The sequence below is a fragment of the Protopterus annectens genome, chromosome 11.part0 (genome assembly GCF_019279795.1).
Source record: "Protopterus annectens isolate FY-2018-M chromosome 11.part0, PAN1.0, whole genome shotgun sequence".
In the NCBI taxonomy this organism is placed as follows: domain Eukaryota; kingdom Metazoa; phylum Chordata; order Ceratodontiformes; family Protopteridae; genus Protopterus; species Protopterus annectens.
The window spans coordinates 1562684698-1562702097 of record NC_056745.1 but is presented as its reverse complement, the minus strand read 5'-3'; the positions used below and the strand labels follow the sequence as shown (position 1 = coordinate 1562702097).

At 44.4% G+C, this 17400-nt stretch overlaps 1 protein-coding gene across 7 annotated transcripts in view; it reads right to left on the bottom strand.

Moving 5' to 3' along the window:
- Positions 1-17400, bottom strand: part of NRF1 (nuclear respiratory factor 1) — an 840475-nt gene that overhangs the window by 405693 nt on the left and 417382 nt on the right. The gene's annotated exons all lie outside the window — the stretch shown is intronic.

Here is a 17400-nt window from a genome sequence, read left to right as displayed (position 1 = left end):
CTCTTAGAAAGGCTGTGGAAGTGGCTATAGCTCTGGTGGAATGTGGCCTGATATTGGCTGGCACACCTTTTCCATGGAAAGAGTAGCAAAATCTGATGCAGTGTCCAATCCATTTTGAAATTGTTTGCTTGGAGATTGTAGTCTATGCTGCTGGAGTACAAGGAAAAGCAAACAGCTGATCAGACCTTCTGGTGGCCTTAGTTCAGTCCAAGTAGTAGCGTAATTGTGTGTGTATGTCCAAAGTACGCAGAAGTTTTTCCCCCTTATTTTGAGGATTGGTAAAGAATGCAGGTAGATGAATAGCTTGATTTAGAGACACCCTGGAAATTACTTTTGGCATGAATGTAGGATTGGTTCTTAGAGAGACTCTGCCTTGATGAAAAATGAGGAAGGGGGGCACTGCCATGAGTGCCTGTATCTCCTAAACTCTTCTTGCAGAGGTGACTGCCAATAAGAAGGCCGTCTTCCATGACAGAAATTGCATTTCCGAAGTTGCTGCTGGTTCAAATGGAGGGAGAGTTAGTTTTTCCAACACGTAGTTGAGGTCTCATGCAGGTACTGGCTGTTTTCTGGGAGGTTTAATATTCTTTATCCCTCTTAGAAACTGTCTTGGCAGAGGATGCGAAAATACTGGAGGGTCACAGTTGTATTTTGCTGAGATTGCTGAGGCATGAATCTTTATTGAGGAGTATGAGAGTCCAGTATGAAATAGTTCTGCCAAGTATTCTAATATTTGAAGTATACTCAGTAATGCTGTGTCCTGACCCCTGTTGGCATTCCAGATACTGAACCTCTTCCACTTGGCTGAATAGGTTTTTCTAGTGGAAGGTCTGCGTGCTTCCATCAAGATCTCTTGAACAGATTTGGAAAGAGAGTTTGGTGTTGAAGTCATGGTAGCCTCCAGGCTGTCAAATGCAATGTTTTCAGGTCTTGATGTACAGTCCTGTAATTGTGTTGAGTTAGGAGGAGGGGCCATAGGGTCAGAGGCCATGGCTTGGTCCGAGTTATGGTCAATAGCAATGGGTACCAGTGTTGCCTCGGCCAGTCTGGAGCTATCAAAATGCCTGTTGGTTGTTCTGCTTTGATCTTCAGTATCACCTTGGTCAGCAGAGGCAGGGGTGGGAATGCATACATTTTTAGAGAATTCCAGCTGAAGGAGAGAGCATCCGTTTTCCAAGCTAGAGGGTGGTGAGTCCTTGTGCAGAACTTTTCCAGGTGGTGATTCAAGTGGGAAGCAAAAAGATCTATGTCCGGTCTTCCCCATGTCCTTGCCAGTTGAGAGAAAATGTGAGGGTGCAGCATCCATTCGTGTGGATCCATGAAATTTCTGCTCAGATTGTCCGTCAGTACATTGTCCTTGCCTGGTACAAACTGGGATTGTAAATGCATCCTCAAGCTCAGGGATTTTTCCCAGAGAAGCATTGTTAGTCTGCAGAGGGGGTAAGAATGAGTGCCTCCCTGCTTGTTTATGTACCACATGACAGTAGTGTTGTCTGTCCTTATTAGCAGATGTCCCTGTTTTAGTGTTTTTTCGAAAGTCTCGATGGCATGTATCACTGCCAGCATCTCCTTTTAGTTTATGTGCAGATGTCTTTCCTTTGGCGTCCAAAGACCTTGAATGCATCTGCCCTCCATGTGCGGCCCCCATCCATGGTCTGAGGCATCTGTTATCATTTGGTCTGCTTGAGGTCTGTTGAAAGGCATGCCTTTGTTTAGTTGACTGGCTTGAGCCCACCATAGAAATTCCTTTTGCAGACATGGAATAAGTGGGATTATGTCCTCTAGGCTGTTGCTGTGTTGAGACCATAAGTTTTTTAGATACCATTGCAGCTTTCTCATATGAAGTCTTGCCAAAGGTATCAGAAGGATGCAAGATGCCATGAAGCCCAGGGCCTGCAGGATTTTCCTTGCAGTCAGCTGGGAAAGCTTTGCTAGGCCTTTGAAGTACTCTGGTAAATGCTGTTGTTTTTCCTCTGTGAGGTAGGCCATTTGTTTTTCCATGTCCAATTTGGCTCCTAGGAATATAATTTGTTGGGATGGTAGTAAGTTTGACTTCTGGATGTTGACTGTGTATCCCAAGGCCTGCAGTAGATGCATGACATAGTCCAAATTCCCTTTTAAGGTTTGTTTGTTGTCTGCTTGTATGAGACAGTCGTCCAAGTAGGGGTATATTTGAATCCCCTGCAGTCTGCAGTGTGCCACTACTGATGCCAGGCATTTCGTGAACACTCTGGGCGCAGTAGATAAGCCAAATGGCAATGCTGAGAATTGATAATGCTCTGTCTCTGCAAGAAATCTGAGGTATCCTCTGCAGCTTTGTCTGATTGGGACATGCAGGTATGCCTCCTTGAGGTCCAGAGTGACCAGCCAAGACCCCTTGCCCAACACGGGAAGAAGTTGCTGCAATGTCAGCATTTTGAACTTTGGCACAATGAGAAAAGTGTTTAGAGTTGACAAGTCCAGTATGGGTCTCCACTTGTTTTCTTTTCTTGGAACAAGGAACAATCTTGAATAAAATCCCTGGCCTTGTTCCTGAGGAGGAACCCTTTCTATTGCTTTTATACTTAATAGCTTGGAAACTTGAGTGAGTGCCTCTGCCCTTTGATGATGTGGCAGGTTTGGCATCCCTTGTTTTATTGGTAATGTGTGGAAGTGGAATCTGTAGCCTTTGTCTATCAAATCCAGAATCCAATTGTCCTTGGTTAAGATATGCCAGTTTTGTGAGAATAAGCTTAATTTTCCGCCCAAAGGTGCTTCTCTTTGACCCTTTGTAGGCGGTACGAAAGTCAAGTCATTGTGATTGCCCCTGTGGTGCAGCTGAATTGTCTGCGCCACTTCTTTGATTTGGAGGTTGCCATTGGCGTCCCCTGTAAGATCCTCGGTATTGCCCTCTACCTCGGCCACGTCTGCTTTTTCCCCTTTGAAACTTGTCAGAGCCGGGGAAGGACCAATTCTTGGAGGGCCAGTTTCTGCTGAATCTGGGTGGCTGAACCTGAAGGAAATCCTTGACTGTCTGTACTGACTTTGCTTTTTCCTCTATGGATTTCAATACATCTTGTGCAGTAGCACCAAAAAGCTTTTGTTTTTCCAATGGTGCATCCAGTAACTTTACTTTAACATGGTCAGGCAAAGACTGATCCTTCAACCAAGCATGTCTACGTACTACAGCCCCAGTCATAGCTGCCCTACATGAAGCTTCCAGTGCATCATAACCACACTGCAGAAAATGGTTATTAACCTGCTGAGTGTTATGAATATGATCCTGCAGTGCCTTTTTATCAATAGGCTCAGGAGAGGCTAACTTTTTCTGTAAATCATCTAGGAGAAAATCTTGGTACTGAAACATGTGAAAAAGGCAGTTAAGAGACCTCATGGCTAAAGTAGTAGAGGTATATACTTTTTTACCCCATCTCTCCAAGGACCTTGCTTCCCTGTCTGCTGGAAGTGGGTTTTTGGCAGAGGAGGAAGCCACTCCCTTGGGGCCCTGTGAAATTGTTTCTAGGTCCACAGAGTGAGCCTTAAAAAGGTGCTTGTGAGTGTCAGGGACCCTGTAATATCTGTCCGGCTTGACAGGAGCAGGAGGAAGAGAATCAGGGTTGGCACTGGAGTCAGAGTAAACATCATCCAAAACATCCATAACTGGAGGGATAGCCAAGGGTCTGTGCTGGGGAAGCTTGAGGAAAGTACAAAGCCTTTTCCTGGAGTCAGAAAATTCCTGACCCTGCCATTGAAAATGTTCCCTCATGGAATGCAGGACTTCACCAAAAGAGAAATCCTCTGGAGGGGAGGCAGAGGGAATTGATTCCTCAGCATCAGAGTCCTCGTAGGCCTGGAAGGGTTCTTCTTGGGCATCAGAATGCTCAGAATCCCCAGAGGCTTCATCCGAGGAGAGGTCGTCCGCCTGCTTAGCTCTAGGCCTTTTTTCTGCAGGTGGCTGAGAACCCCTGTCCGGATGAGGCTGAGACCCCCTGATAAGGGAAATAAGATCTGCAGCCAGAGACATGATCTGCTTATCAGATGAAGGGGCCTGGGCAGGTTTAGGATGGGCCTTGGCCTGACTGGCGGCCTTAGCACGTGCAAAGGCCTTGATGGACATGGAAACAGGAGGCCTAGCAGCCCCACGTGCAGGCGTTACCTTGTCCACAGGAATGGTGTCGGGTAGATCCAGAACTTCGGTTTCCGGAGGAAAATCCACAACCGGGACCGGAGAGATCTCTGACACCGAAGGTCGTGTTAACGCTGTGTCAGCCTGGAGCGGTTGATTTACCACTTCCGAGGGGACCGGAGCACTAGCAGAGGATTTAGGAGTAGTATCGGTAGTGGACGCGGGCCGAGTATGTCGGTCCCGGTCCTTGTGTTTTTTTAGCAAATTGGGTTGTCGGTTGATCCGACGGCATGATATACGCAAAGGATTCACCGAAAAAGTCCTCGGCGAATTCTGCCCGGCGCCTGAGAGTGCGCTTATTAAAGCAAGCACAGGCCGAGACATCGTGGTCTGGGCCCAGGCAAGGAAGGCAGAGAGAATGGAAGTCCTTATGAGGTATTTGTTTACCACAAGACAAACAGTTATTAACTTTTTTAATTTGTTCTGACATCGGCTGAGGCAAGAATAAATGTTCCCCAACGGGGTACTTAGCTTTTTGATGACTTTGGTACTGAAAACACAGGAGCTGACCGACCGGCACTTGCGAACTGCTTCTGCTTCGGGCACCGCACGGCAAGAAAGACTGAAGAAGATGGCGTCGGCCGATGCCTTTATACTCCAGCCGTTGTGACGTCGGAGAGGAGGCGACACCAGCCGACGCCGGACCCAGACTTTGGAATTCGGCCGACCGAGGGCTGCCTGAGGCAGGACAACCCATATGTTATGACTGCAGTTGCATTCTTGAAGGACATCGCATCATCATGGACCTAATAAACAAGGATAAAAGGAATCTCCAAACTCTGGATCCCACACAGTTTGGTTTTGTGAAGGGTAGATTATATGCCTGCTCAACTTGGTCGACTTCTTTGAGTCAGTCACCAGAGCTGTGGATGAAAGCAAGGTGGTTCATACAGCCTACCTTGATCTGGCCAAGGCTTTTGATACCATTCCCCACTCAGGAATCATAGAAAAACTCTCTAAGCTTGGCATCAACCCCTATATCACTAGGTGGGTTGCAAACTGGCTCCCAGATAGAACCCACAGTGTGAAAGTATCAGACTCCAAGTCAGACTGCCGATTAGTCACGAGTGGAGTCCCACAGGGTCCGGTCCTCGGTCCTCTCCTGTTTGGTATCTACTTCTCTGAAGTCCAGGTTAACATGAAGGGACTCTGGCTGACCAAGTTCGCAGACAATTGTAAGTTGGGAGCTATTATTAACTCCCCAACTGATGTTGACATCCTACAGAATGGCCTCACTGAGACCAACAACTGGTGTCAGAACCATGACCTTAAGCTCAATGCCAAAAAATGTCGTCACTCCCTTTGGGAAAATGAATTACCACACTGATGGTAGTCCACTAAACATAGAACTGAACACAGAAGACGTTATAAGAGATCTGGGAACACAGGTTGACAGCAACCTCTCTTTTGATCACCACATTGCCACTATGGTCAGAAAGTCTTTCTATGTGGCATATCTCGCTACTAAGGATTTTGCATCCAGGAAGAAAGAGGTCATTGTCTCTCTCTACTCTTCCCTCATTAGGCCAATCAGAGTACAATGCCCCATTTGGCATGCACCTCACTAGACACCTGCAACAACTGGAGAGGCCGCAAAAGTGCCTCAAAGAGGATCCTAGGCCTTAAACACTTGTCCTGTATGGATAGGACTCAAAAAAACTCCAAATATTCTCTGTCTCATATAGCCTACTTATAGGCTCTCTCTGCTTGACTTACTAAGCTAAGTCTGACCCAGTTCTGTTAGAAATGCTACATCTAAAGAAATCCCAATCCCTCCGCACCACACGCTCCAGAGACCTCAACCTCATTACCACAATTAACAGAACCATGCTGGAGGGACAGGTTCATAACCCAGACTGCCCATGCTATGGAACAGACTTCCCATACATGTCAAGCAGAGCACCTCACTGACCCTCTTCAAGAGAAATCTTGATGAGTGGATGGAAAACAGAAAATTCACCCCGGGGATAACACCAGTGGCTCTACTCGACAGAGGCACTGGGAACTACGGTCGGACGGCACTATGCCAGGGTAATCCTATGGCTAGGCTGGTAAAGGCCCCAGGACCATTAGCCTAGCACACACCTATGAACCTGTGACTTAAAAATCTGTCTGGAGTTAGACTTGAACTGGAGGCCAAATGTATGGAATTAGGCTCAGCAGAGAGACTGAGGCAGGAAAAGCAGATGGAATTAGAATCAGCAGAGAGAAGGCGGTGTTTGGAGGCTGAAGAAAATGAGAAACAGGGTCAACATGCGAGAGAGAAGTTGACTTCTCACAGGGTCATGGAGGTAATGGGGAAGAGAATAACTGAACCCCAGAAGCAAAAAAGGTCAGTAAATTTATTCCACAATTTTCAGAAGATGATAATTTTGAGAGTTTTATTTATATATTTGAAAAGGTATGTAAACAGTATAATGCTGACCAAGGGCTCTGTGTACAGTTCCTGACCCCCTTAATCCATGGCAAAGCTGTAACTGCTGTTTCTAAACTGTTTGATACTGATTGTTTAAATTATGACAAAGTCAAGAAATGTTTACTTGAATACTTTAAATTAACACCTGAAGCTTACAGAAAAAGGTTTTGTGAGCATAAATGCAAGGCAGATAAAAGTGTGTGCGATTACACTGCTGAGTTAAGCACTTATTTTCATAGGTGGGTGAGTGGGTGTCAGGTCACCACTTCTGAAGGGTTGGCAGACATTTTGGTGAAGGAACAAGCCCTTAGCACTTTGCCTGACGACATGAGAATCTGGTTGGCAGACAGAGTGCAACTCTGCAGATGAGATGGTGGGAAAAGGGGGATCTCTACTTAGCAAGCAGGGCGCCCCTGCACAGGAAAGGGATACCCAGTGTTGCACATGGATAAGGGAACCCATAGTGGACAGCCTAAACTGCCCTAACAGACACTGCCTGTAACAGGGGGAAGCCACTAGTTCAGGTACATGGCCAGGATCAAGAGTTACATGTTTTAAATGTAACCAGTGGGGTCATGTAGCGTATATATGTCCACAGTGGCAAGGCAGGGAAGCCAGCAAGTGGGAACAACAGTATGCCAGTGGTAAGTTATTTGGAGACAACAGGGTTACCAAACTATCACAAGAAGTTATATCCTATCTTGGTAGATGGAAAACAGGCCACTACTAAGAGAGAGACAGCCTCTGACAACCATTGTGAAACTTGCAGTGGTTAAAGAGGAGCAGTACTTGCTTGGGGAGTCAACTCCAGTCAGAGGGACTGCATTCCAAATGCCTTTGGCCAGGGTTCACCTTGACTGGAAGGGTGGAAAAGGAATAAGCAAGTAGGTGCGCTTGAGGATATCCCTGCAGATGTCTCGATAAGGAATGATTTTGATAATGCAGTACCTTGTGTGCATGCAGTTGCATGCAGTCAAGCTTGGAAACAGACATGTTGGTTTGGTAGCCTGGGGGAGACCCAGACAGATCTCATACCTGAAGCCAGGGCTGGTGAGGTTGCTATTTCAGTGAGGGAGCTACCCTGTAACAGTGAGTCTGAAGGTTAGCCATAGCTGCCGGTAGATACCGATGTTCCCTTGGACAGAGTGACTCAGGACAGAGGTGTGTGGTAGTACTCAGGCAGACAGTGAGGCACTGCTGTCAGAGGATACCAGACTTCCTGTGGAAGGGGAGCTGGGAAGAGTCACAAAAGTAGAACTGAGACAGGCACAGGTCTCAGACCTTAGCTAGATAGGCACCTGATTCTCAAGGAAAAGATGAGTCTATATACTGGAACAAAGGGTTACTGTATAGAGAGTGAACCCCCTGAGGGAAGGCTACAGGGTGAGGTAATACAGCAGTTGGTAGTGCCTAGAGCCTGCCATCTGGCACTTCTAGCCATAGCTCTTGACATTCCTTTTGCGGATCATATGGGGATAAAGCATACCAAGAGACGTATTACTCAGAACTTTTATTGGCCTGGGATTGCAAGGGATACAACAGGGTACTGCAGGACCCGTGAGCACTGCCAAAAAGTAGGCAAGGCAGGAGACAAGGTCAAAGCTCCTTTGATGCCTTTGCCTGTGAACCAGCAACCATCTCACAGGGTAGCTGTGGATATTGTGGGGCCTCTGAGTACCTCAAGCTCCACAGAGAAGAAGTATATCCTGCTGGTAGTAGATTATGCTACTAGATACCCTGAGGTAGTGGCTCTGTCCTCCACTGAGGCAGAAAAGGTGGCAAATTCTTTGTTAGAGATCTTCAGCAGAGCAGGTTTCCCAGAGAGAAATACTGACTAACAGAGGTGCCACCTTCATGTCAGACCTGCTGGCTTGTCTGTCGAAGCAATGGGGGGTGAAGCACCTAAAAACACTCCCTACCATCCCCAGACTAATGGTCTTGTGGAGATGTTAAACTCTACACTAAGACCATGCTACGGGCATTTGCAGACCAGTTTGAGAAAGTGGGACAAATATTTGCCCCATCTGCTGTTTACTTGCAGACTGAGACCCCAAGAATCCACAGGTTTGTCACCCTTTGAGTTGCTGTATGGGCATAGGGCAAGGGGACCTTTAGATCTGATTCATGATGAGTGGGAAGGAGATTGTGAATCCCACAAGGAATCTGTTGTGACACATGTCCTAAACCTCAGGACAAGGCTCAGGGAGCTTATGGGCTTGGCCCAGAAGAACCAGGCAGGAGCCTAGCAAGAGAACAAGGTCTGGTATGACAGGAATCCTCGAGCCAGAGAGTATGCTCTGGATCAGCAGGTGATGGCTCTCATTCCTGTCAGACACAATAAGCTGCAGGCAACTTGGGAGAGACCCTTGGTAAGCAAGGTCAGTGACATTAACTACATGGCAGAACTGCTAGGCAGGAGGGGGGCACAAATTGTAACATGTTAACATGATGAAACCTTACCATGATAGACAGGTCTTGGTGAGAAGTATTTGCAGTAGGAGGCAGGAGAAGTCTGAGAGGGATCTATTGCTACAGGGAGCCAGCCAGCAAAATCCCAAGTTACTATAGTGGAGCCTAGGGTTGCAGGCAGATGATATGACAGTGCGGCACCGTAGTGGGGTCAGCAATGCCAAGGCAGATGGAATCTCAAGACAGGGTATGTGATAATGTACTTCCAGCATTCTTCTCAAGCAATGTTTCTGAAGGGGCACTTGAAAAACTAGCTTGAGTCTTCAAAGGAGGGAGGGATGTGACAATAAGAGGTACTGCCAGCCATGCTAGGAGAAATAGAGGAATTTTGTAAATAATTATATGTCATTTGTATATCAAACTGATTGGTACAGATGCTTGTGCTGAAAATATATTTGTGAGGTTTGCTTGTGTTAAAATGCTCACCCTGCTGGAAGGTAAAGAAATGTACATGTATTATTGTAACTGAATTAAATGCATACGTTGTAACAGCATATACTGGAAGTGAAGAGATTAATTTTAATCCACCTGACTTTGCAAACATATCTAAAGTTAAATTACTTTATGGGTTTAAGCCATAAAGATGTTATCACACAGTCTGGAAGGGAGCCAGAGATGCAATGACTGGGCTAGAGAATAATTGGTAGCTCCTGTAGGAAGAGTGAAATGGTTTTAAGACTTCCAGCAGCTGCAGCACATCTGAGTAAAGCTCTAGCGCTGTGTATTGTAGCACATAGTTGCTAAACCCTGGTAGCTTCTGGTGATGGGGGATACTGCGGCAAACCGAGTCAGATGACCAGATGTATGTGATGTCATTTTGGAGAGAAATTGAGGAAAATGTAGTCTCCGCAGCATTCTGTATTCTGTCTTGGATATGACAACAAGGACCACTCACCCATCTTGCCTTGCTCTATTCAGTAAGTACCAACAGTAATTCTTTTAATCAATCAGGAATATATAGATCTAAATATAACTGTAAAAGTGTCCATTTGTGTTATTTTTTAATATTCCTTGTGACGGAAACTCTGGTGTTTACTGTAAATAGACGTGTAGTATTTTCATGTTCTTTTATTATTTAAATACATTTAAACTTCTCATTGTGGTTGGTCCTTTTAGAAAAAAAATTTACGTTCTGAGAGTATTTGCACATATCTGGTGATAACTCTAGCCACTCCTGAAAGTCTTGCTGTCTGGTCAACATTACCATTTGTATTAATATTAATTTCATTCAGCATAATTGGGTACCCTTTGTAAGAGCCTTAAAGAAGCTGGCAGGGGTTCTAGTGGCAGTGATTACTACTTTATAGTCTGGGCAGAAGGGGGCACAGCAGATGAATCTGTGTCAACTTTTCCCAGGAGTGAGTGAGTGAGTGAGTGAGTACACTTGCGGGCAAATCAAATATCAAAGAATGTGTGTGTCAGAGCTGCTTAGAGCAGGAACACAAAGCACTGGTTTCACAGAAATGGTTTGGGAGGACTTAGCTTGGAATCCCAGCCAAGGACTTGACTCTAAGCTGTTCTAGTGGGGAGTCTCTGGGACACAAATCTGTCCCGCCAATAAGTCCTATTGATGTCACAGACCAGCTTGAGGCCATGCGTGCGGGTTACTCGTGTGGAGCTTGACTTGTGGATATGCAGCAGTCCCATGAAGGTGGGTTCGAGACTGCCTTGTATGCCAGGCAGAGTTCACCTCTGAAGAGTCTGTATGAAACTGAGTAGAGGGATAGGGCTTTTAGCCTGTGTATGTTAGATTTTTGAGGCCCTGAATTCTCCTGGTGAGGAACCTCTGTCGTCTCTTCAGCTGCTGCATGTGCTTTGCAAGGTACATGCCGAACTGGGTGTTGTACTCAATAATGGGGCTTATAAGGGAAGAATACAAGGATGGTATGACCTCCTTGCCCCTGGATGAGATACCCTTACTTATGAGGTGGGCCATGTAGAAAGCTTTCCATACAACGGAAGCAACATGGTGGTTAAAAGTCAGGTTGCTATCAACCTGGGTGCCCAAATCCCTCATGGCTGATTGCATGCTTAGGCTCTTGTTATTAATGCGATAATTTGTGGGGACGTCGCTCTCACCAAAGGGGATGGTGATGCATTTTTTGCTATTCTGCTTGAGGCCATGTTTCTGGCTCCAGTCATTTGTTTGGGTGAGACCCTCTTGGAGGATGTCCACATCACTAGGTGAATTGATGACAGCGCCCAGCTTGCAGTCATCTGCAGACTTGGTCAGCCATAGCCCACTGGTTTTAGCATGCACCTCAGAAATGTATATCCCAAATAACAGAGGCCCCAAGACCGAACCCTGGGGTACGCCGCCACTTGTTACGAGTCTACTGCTTGAGGTGGCTTCCCCTATTCTGATGAGGTGGGTTCTATCAGTAAGCCAGTTAGCTAACCATATGGTAACATACGGATTGATGCCTAGTTAAGAGAGTTTATTATGCCCAAGTTTGGAATAGTGCTGAAGGCTTTGGCCAGGTCAAGGTAGGAGTTGTGCACCGTCTTCCCCTCGTCCGTGGCTTTGGTGACTGTCTCAAAGAAGCCGACCAAATTTAACACAAATGACCTCCCCTTGACGAAGCCAAACTATGTGGGATCGAATGTTTGGAGGTTGCTAATGTCCTTGTTAATGAGGTCCATGATAATCTGTTCCATGGCCTTGCAGATCAGGATAGTTAGGCTCATAGGTCTATAATTTCCTGGATCATTGGACGCTCCACCTTTGTGCAAAGGGATGAGAGTGGCTGTCCTCCACTCAGCTGGGACAAAGCCGATATTCAGGCTTTGGTTGAATAGGGAGCCTAATGGTGCTGCAACTTCCTGTCTGAGTTCATGCAGGATACAACCTGGGATGTTATCAGGTCCCATGGACGCTGTACTTTTTGCCTTTGAGAGCACAGTGATGACCCGTTCCCTAGATATAAGGGGACAGGTACCGTTCCCTAGATATAAGGGGAAGGGGGCAGGTAGTGCTAATGTCCTGATTTACTGATGGGGGGGGGGGAAGAGGGGTGAAGTTTTCACTGAATCTGTCAGCCAGCAAGTTTGCTGTATCTATGGCATTTGTATGTGCAGTGTCCTTGACCACCAGTTCGGAACAGATCTGGGGGCTTCGTTTGAGATTGCGGATATATGGGAAAAAGGCCTTATGATCATCTCTAGTAGATGTGGCCAATTTGTACTAGAAGTCTGCTTTGGAGAATTTCACTAGTGCTCTTATTTGCTTGCTCAGTCTAAGGAGAGATTGCTTCCAACCAGGCACCTGCTCTTTTTTGGTCCTGGACAGCAATTTTTTTCCCTTTTGTTATAGAGTTTATTTGTTGCAGATGTCTACCAGACAGGTTTACTCTTCGTTGCGGAGGATAATTCAGTCCTGTCAGGTATTCTTGATTCCAGTCATCTATATAAATGCTTGTAAAGTTTTGGATATTGGTGCCAGTTCCTAGAGAGGTGGAGGGAGCTGTGAAGCTGTTTTTACCATCCCTCAGGAGGCTGTAATCAGTTTTGGAGAAGTTTTTTTGTTTGACCCTAGCTAGAGAGGGGTCGGGAGAGATGGTGACTTCGAAAGTGACCGCTTTATGGTCGGATCTTACCAGGGTGGATGATACTGCAGGGATGCTTCAGTGGTTACTCATGTTAGTTAATTCCAAGTCCAAGATATTATCACCTCTTGTGGGGGTATCCACTAGCTGTTCCAAAGCATTTGCATTGCCAAAAATCGAGGAATCTCTGGGCATTTGTGTTCTGGCATGAGTAGTTCTTCCAGTCTATGTTTGGGCACCCAAGCTATGTTTGGGTAGTTAACATCACCCAGGATCAGGGTATAGGACTGAATCTTGTTAGAATCAAAGAGGTCCAGATAGGAGGATTGAGCATCTTGAGTCAGATTCTGGGGTCGGTAGCTAGCTATGATTTGTATAGGGGTCTCTGTCAATGGTTAACTGCACCTGGAGTGTCTCCTATGCATCATACTGTTTGACCAGCCTGGAGGTGTGCGTCTTTAGTATATATTAAAACTGTACCTCCTTTGGTTTTACTGCCCAAAGTTTGGGGTCTGAATGTATACTAGGATGAGTAACCAGGTAAGGCTGGGGTGCTCTCCGCAGCTTTGAACCAGGTTTCTGTGATTGCGCAGATGTCAGCATTTTCCAGGGCTAAGAATGCTTGCGATGACTGCAGTTTCATGTTTAGACTCCTAGCACTTAGCAGCATGACCTTTAATTTGTGTTTTGTTGAAACTTTTATGTTGGTAGTTTTAGCCTCATCACTTTTACTAAAAAAGGCACTATAGGGGAGGCAACAGCCTTTGCCAGAAGCCTGAAGCCCAAGTGAGACAGATACAGGCCATCTCTGGCAAAGCATCATGGTCTGTCTATCATATCTTTCCAGGCTGTCAGGTACTGGATCCCCCTGGAATGACACCGGAAACTAAGCCAATTGCTAAAGTCAATCACTTTCTGTTTGTATTGAGGCATCATTCTTCAGGGAAGGAACAGTAAATAAGAACAACTGAAGGAAGTTTTACCAAGAAATAGAGAAAAAGACGTTAGAAAATCTTACTTATCTTTCCCACCAAACACCTGAGCAACAGGAGAAAGTCTGAAGCTTACAACAGCAAATGAGATCTGAGCTGACTTGCTCATCAGAAGGGGATTGTGAGCAAGTGGAGGAGCCTGAGCACAAGATCCAGTGAGAGTGGCTGAAGTCATATTCACCTCAGATATGAAGACCCATCCATTCAGACATCAGATCTAAAGCTATAGCTGCTGTGTCAGATTTGGGAAGAGTTTATAAAAATGTAAGATACTGAGGAACTTTATACCTTACATTTATTTACACTTTATGCTTTTTCAGAGGCAGCTGGATGACAGTCACAAAAATTGCAGGCAGTGACACACACATCCTCCAAAGCTGACAGAGCTGGAGGAGTGGGTGAAGGTTCTGGAAATTCCTTCTATAATAGCTCACAGTATTTTCTGAGGGACTGAGAAACCTCAGTGTTCTCCCACTGAGAACACTGGCACGTTCTGAAAATAGTCTCAGAGAAAAAGAAATCCTAAGAGGAAGAATCAGAAACCGAGCTCTCCTTTGTATCTCAATCAAAAATCTGAGGAGAAAACCTTGCATCTGTCCCTACATCCTCCAGTCTAGATTCAGAATCTTGAATCTTTTCAGGAAAAGATGTAACCCTCTTTCTTCTACTAGAAATCACCTTACAAAAAGGATCAATAGCTTGAATTAAACCTTGAGCCAGACTCAGTACACTAATCTGGTCTAAGGAATTTTGAGGAAGAGTAGATACATGCTTGGTTTTCTCCTGCCAATGACAGGATCCCCACAGTCAAATAGGTACATTTAGTTTTTTGTTTCTTTTTGACAGGAAAAATGGGGCTAACAGTGTTATTGATGGTAGCAGCAGCTTCCCCAGGGGTGGTCACAACATTCTGATAAAACAGGGAAGTCTTTCCTGTCCCATCTCCTAGGTCCGACAAGAGTGGCTCTCCTAGACCACTGAGGGGACCCCAACAGCTGCAATGGATGTGATAACCCCCAGTCCCATAGTGGCTGTAGGTGCTATATCAGAGGAAGTGGTCTAAGGAACAATGGCCACAGTAGATCACCCACCTGTGGCTGAGGCAAAATGCTTGCTGGCAAAAGCTGTTTGCTTAACTGTTTCTTTTTGTGGGTGGAAGGACTGACCATGGGGGACCAGCAGTTTGTTTCATGGTCATATCAAAAATGGTGCCTCTTTCCCCAGGAAAACAATCTGCAAAGCTGGTAAAGAGGAAAAGTTTTTACAAATACAGTAAAAAGCATTTTTAAAACACTTTGCCAAACCCAAAAAGTAAAACAAACAATTTCTAACAGGAAAAAATAGATTTCAGTTAAAGTTTTAACCTGACAGGAAAAAAGTGCACTCCCATTTAAAAGTACAATATAGTCTCACGACAGTCTGTAAAAACACAAGCTCCTAGTTCAAAAATATTAATACTTTCTGATTCAGGAAGATTAAACAAACAACTTTTTACAATGGAAGATTTTCCCCAAAGGGAATTTATTTGCCCAGCAAAGGAAAAGCACAAGACAACCATCGATCCTTGTAAAGCCTCAGGGGAGCATACTCTTTGGTGGCAGGAAAGGTCTGAAGGGCTCAGCAGCCAAACCAGTCTTTTTAGTTAGCTCTGCTCTAGATGACGGACAGTTTCGGTATGTGGAAGGTGCCCTGAAGCTTTGAAAAGCTGGCCGACTGTTATATCCTATGCAGGATATAACCTATACAGCTAAGGCTAATGCTGCAGTGATCGAGATGATGGACATCAAAAGCTACCGTGTAAAGGGGATACTTAGTACAGCATATAAAATATTGCACAGCTGTAAGAATAAAAGAGGAGGTCAGAAAAAATTTGGAAGACAGATTGGAAAAGCAATTTATAATGGAACAATAGGGGGACATATGTACGGCACCCATGGGGTCTACAGCAATACATCAAACCGTCACTTCAATCGAATTCCCTCATGTGCAGTGGTTGTGCCCCCAACACCCCCCACTAATTATATACACCAACTCAGAGATGACACTACAGTGCGGAAAGGGCAAATTTCTTGATCCTTGCTGCCCGCAATCTCTGTATGAACAGTTCGACGAATGGCATGTTTGATGTGATTGCACTGAAAATGCTGTTCACTGAATTGATTTTTCGATGACCTGACAGGGACCCGCACCCATGTATGCAACAAAGTCCAGAAGGTTTAGCATTTTGGCTTGGAAGTGTTTGCATAGCTATTTTTACACCCCAAGAAAACTGGAGCAAACAGGGAACATATTTTTGGAAATGTAATGAGTAATCAGATTTTAAAAAATTCCACTTAGAATAGTCTGTCAGAAATACTGGAGGTCCAAATGTCTGTAATTAAGGAAACTATTCTTTTGAGCTGGGACACAGGATCTGAATTGCCTAGACATCATAAACCCTTACGTTTAATTCTACTGGCTGCCAAAAAAAGCAAAAAGGAGAAAATGGAAATCAGAATCTAAACCAATTGTATATGAACTACTAAATACTGTAAAGCGGATAAAAGAACCGGAAATGAGATCCTTAGAAAAGGGAAAGAGTATATTGCATAGAATAAATGGAATTCGTGGGAACAATACATGTGAAATAATGTTCAGGAGTACTGATGTTTAAGGGAATGTTGGAATTGAGGAATATATGTAATGTTGACTACATTAGAGCTTTTGTAAAGAAAGAAACATATATGTAAAGTATAATGTATGTAAATGAAAGAAAGTTGATGCGGTTGGTTTTCTATTAAGTGTGTGTGGCCATGTTTTAAGGGGAAATTTAATAAACATGTTTTAAAAAAAAACTGCTTTATTTACTAATCCTGAACATCTACTTGCAGTCTAATTACTTTAAATATAATGCCTTCTTATTTTTTTATTTTATCGTTAACATTTTAATAGCATCAACAAACATGTTTTCCTCATCTATATGCAGATTCTTCTGAATTTGTTTTTTTTTTTTACACATTTTTTCTGAAATGATCTTTCTACTGCAGCCTCTACATGACTGGTTTAGCAATTGTAAATGACTTCCTCTCCTGCTTGAAGCCACAACTAGTACACAGTACTTAAACTGTCATACATCCTCTGCACTTTATGGCTCTCTTTTTCACCGCTGTTATTGTTACAGTGAATTTTCTCTCTAATCTTTATTTATGCTTTACTTGACGAACATTATATCTGAACACACTTCAACTACTTACTTTACCTGTGCATTTATAATTTCATTCTTTCTGCCTACATGTGCATTTATAATTTCATTCTTTCTGCCTACATCCACAGCTTTACATAAATGTTAGGTCTGGTTCTCTTAAAAAGCCTGATTCTTGCCTGATTTTTTTTTTAACACAGACTATTCTGTCTCATCAGTGAATCATGCAGCTTAAAAACTTCAGAACAGCTCAATTCTTGTTCAGTGACAAACATTTATAGCTTTCACTGAGCCATGATCATTGTAAGGCAAAGGTGATAGACAAATAGCAGTGTTTTTAATAGGCTCCCAATAATGCCAAAACATCTTCCTTACTAACTCTACTTTTTTCCTCACCTAGAAAAGATGAATAAAATACCTTCAAGGTTTCTTCCCTGTGGCATGCAGAAATATAGCACAACACACTTTTAGGCATCTAGGCTATTCCACTCACAGTGAGGAACAATTTGAGCTTCTGGAGTTACAGCTTCTAGTTTCTGTTAAAGCTCCAAATACTGGTTGGAGTTCAGCCACCTTTTCTTTGAAAAAAATTAAGTACATTGAGGGCCTCACGAGTTATGTGAGCAGAAAAA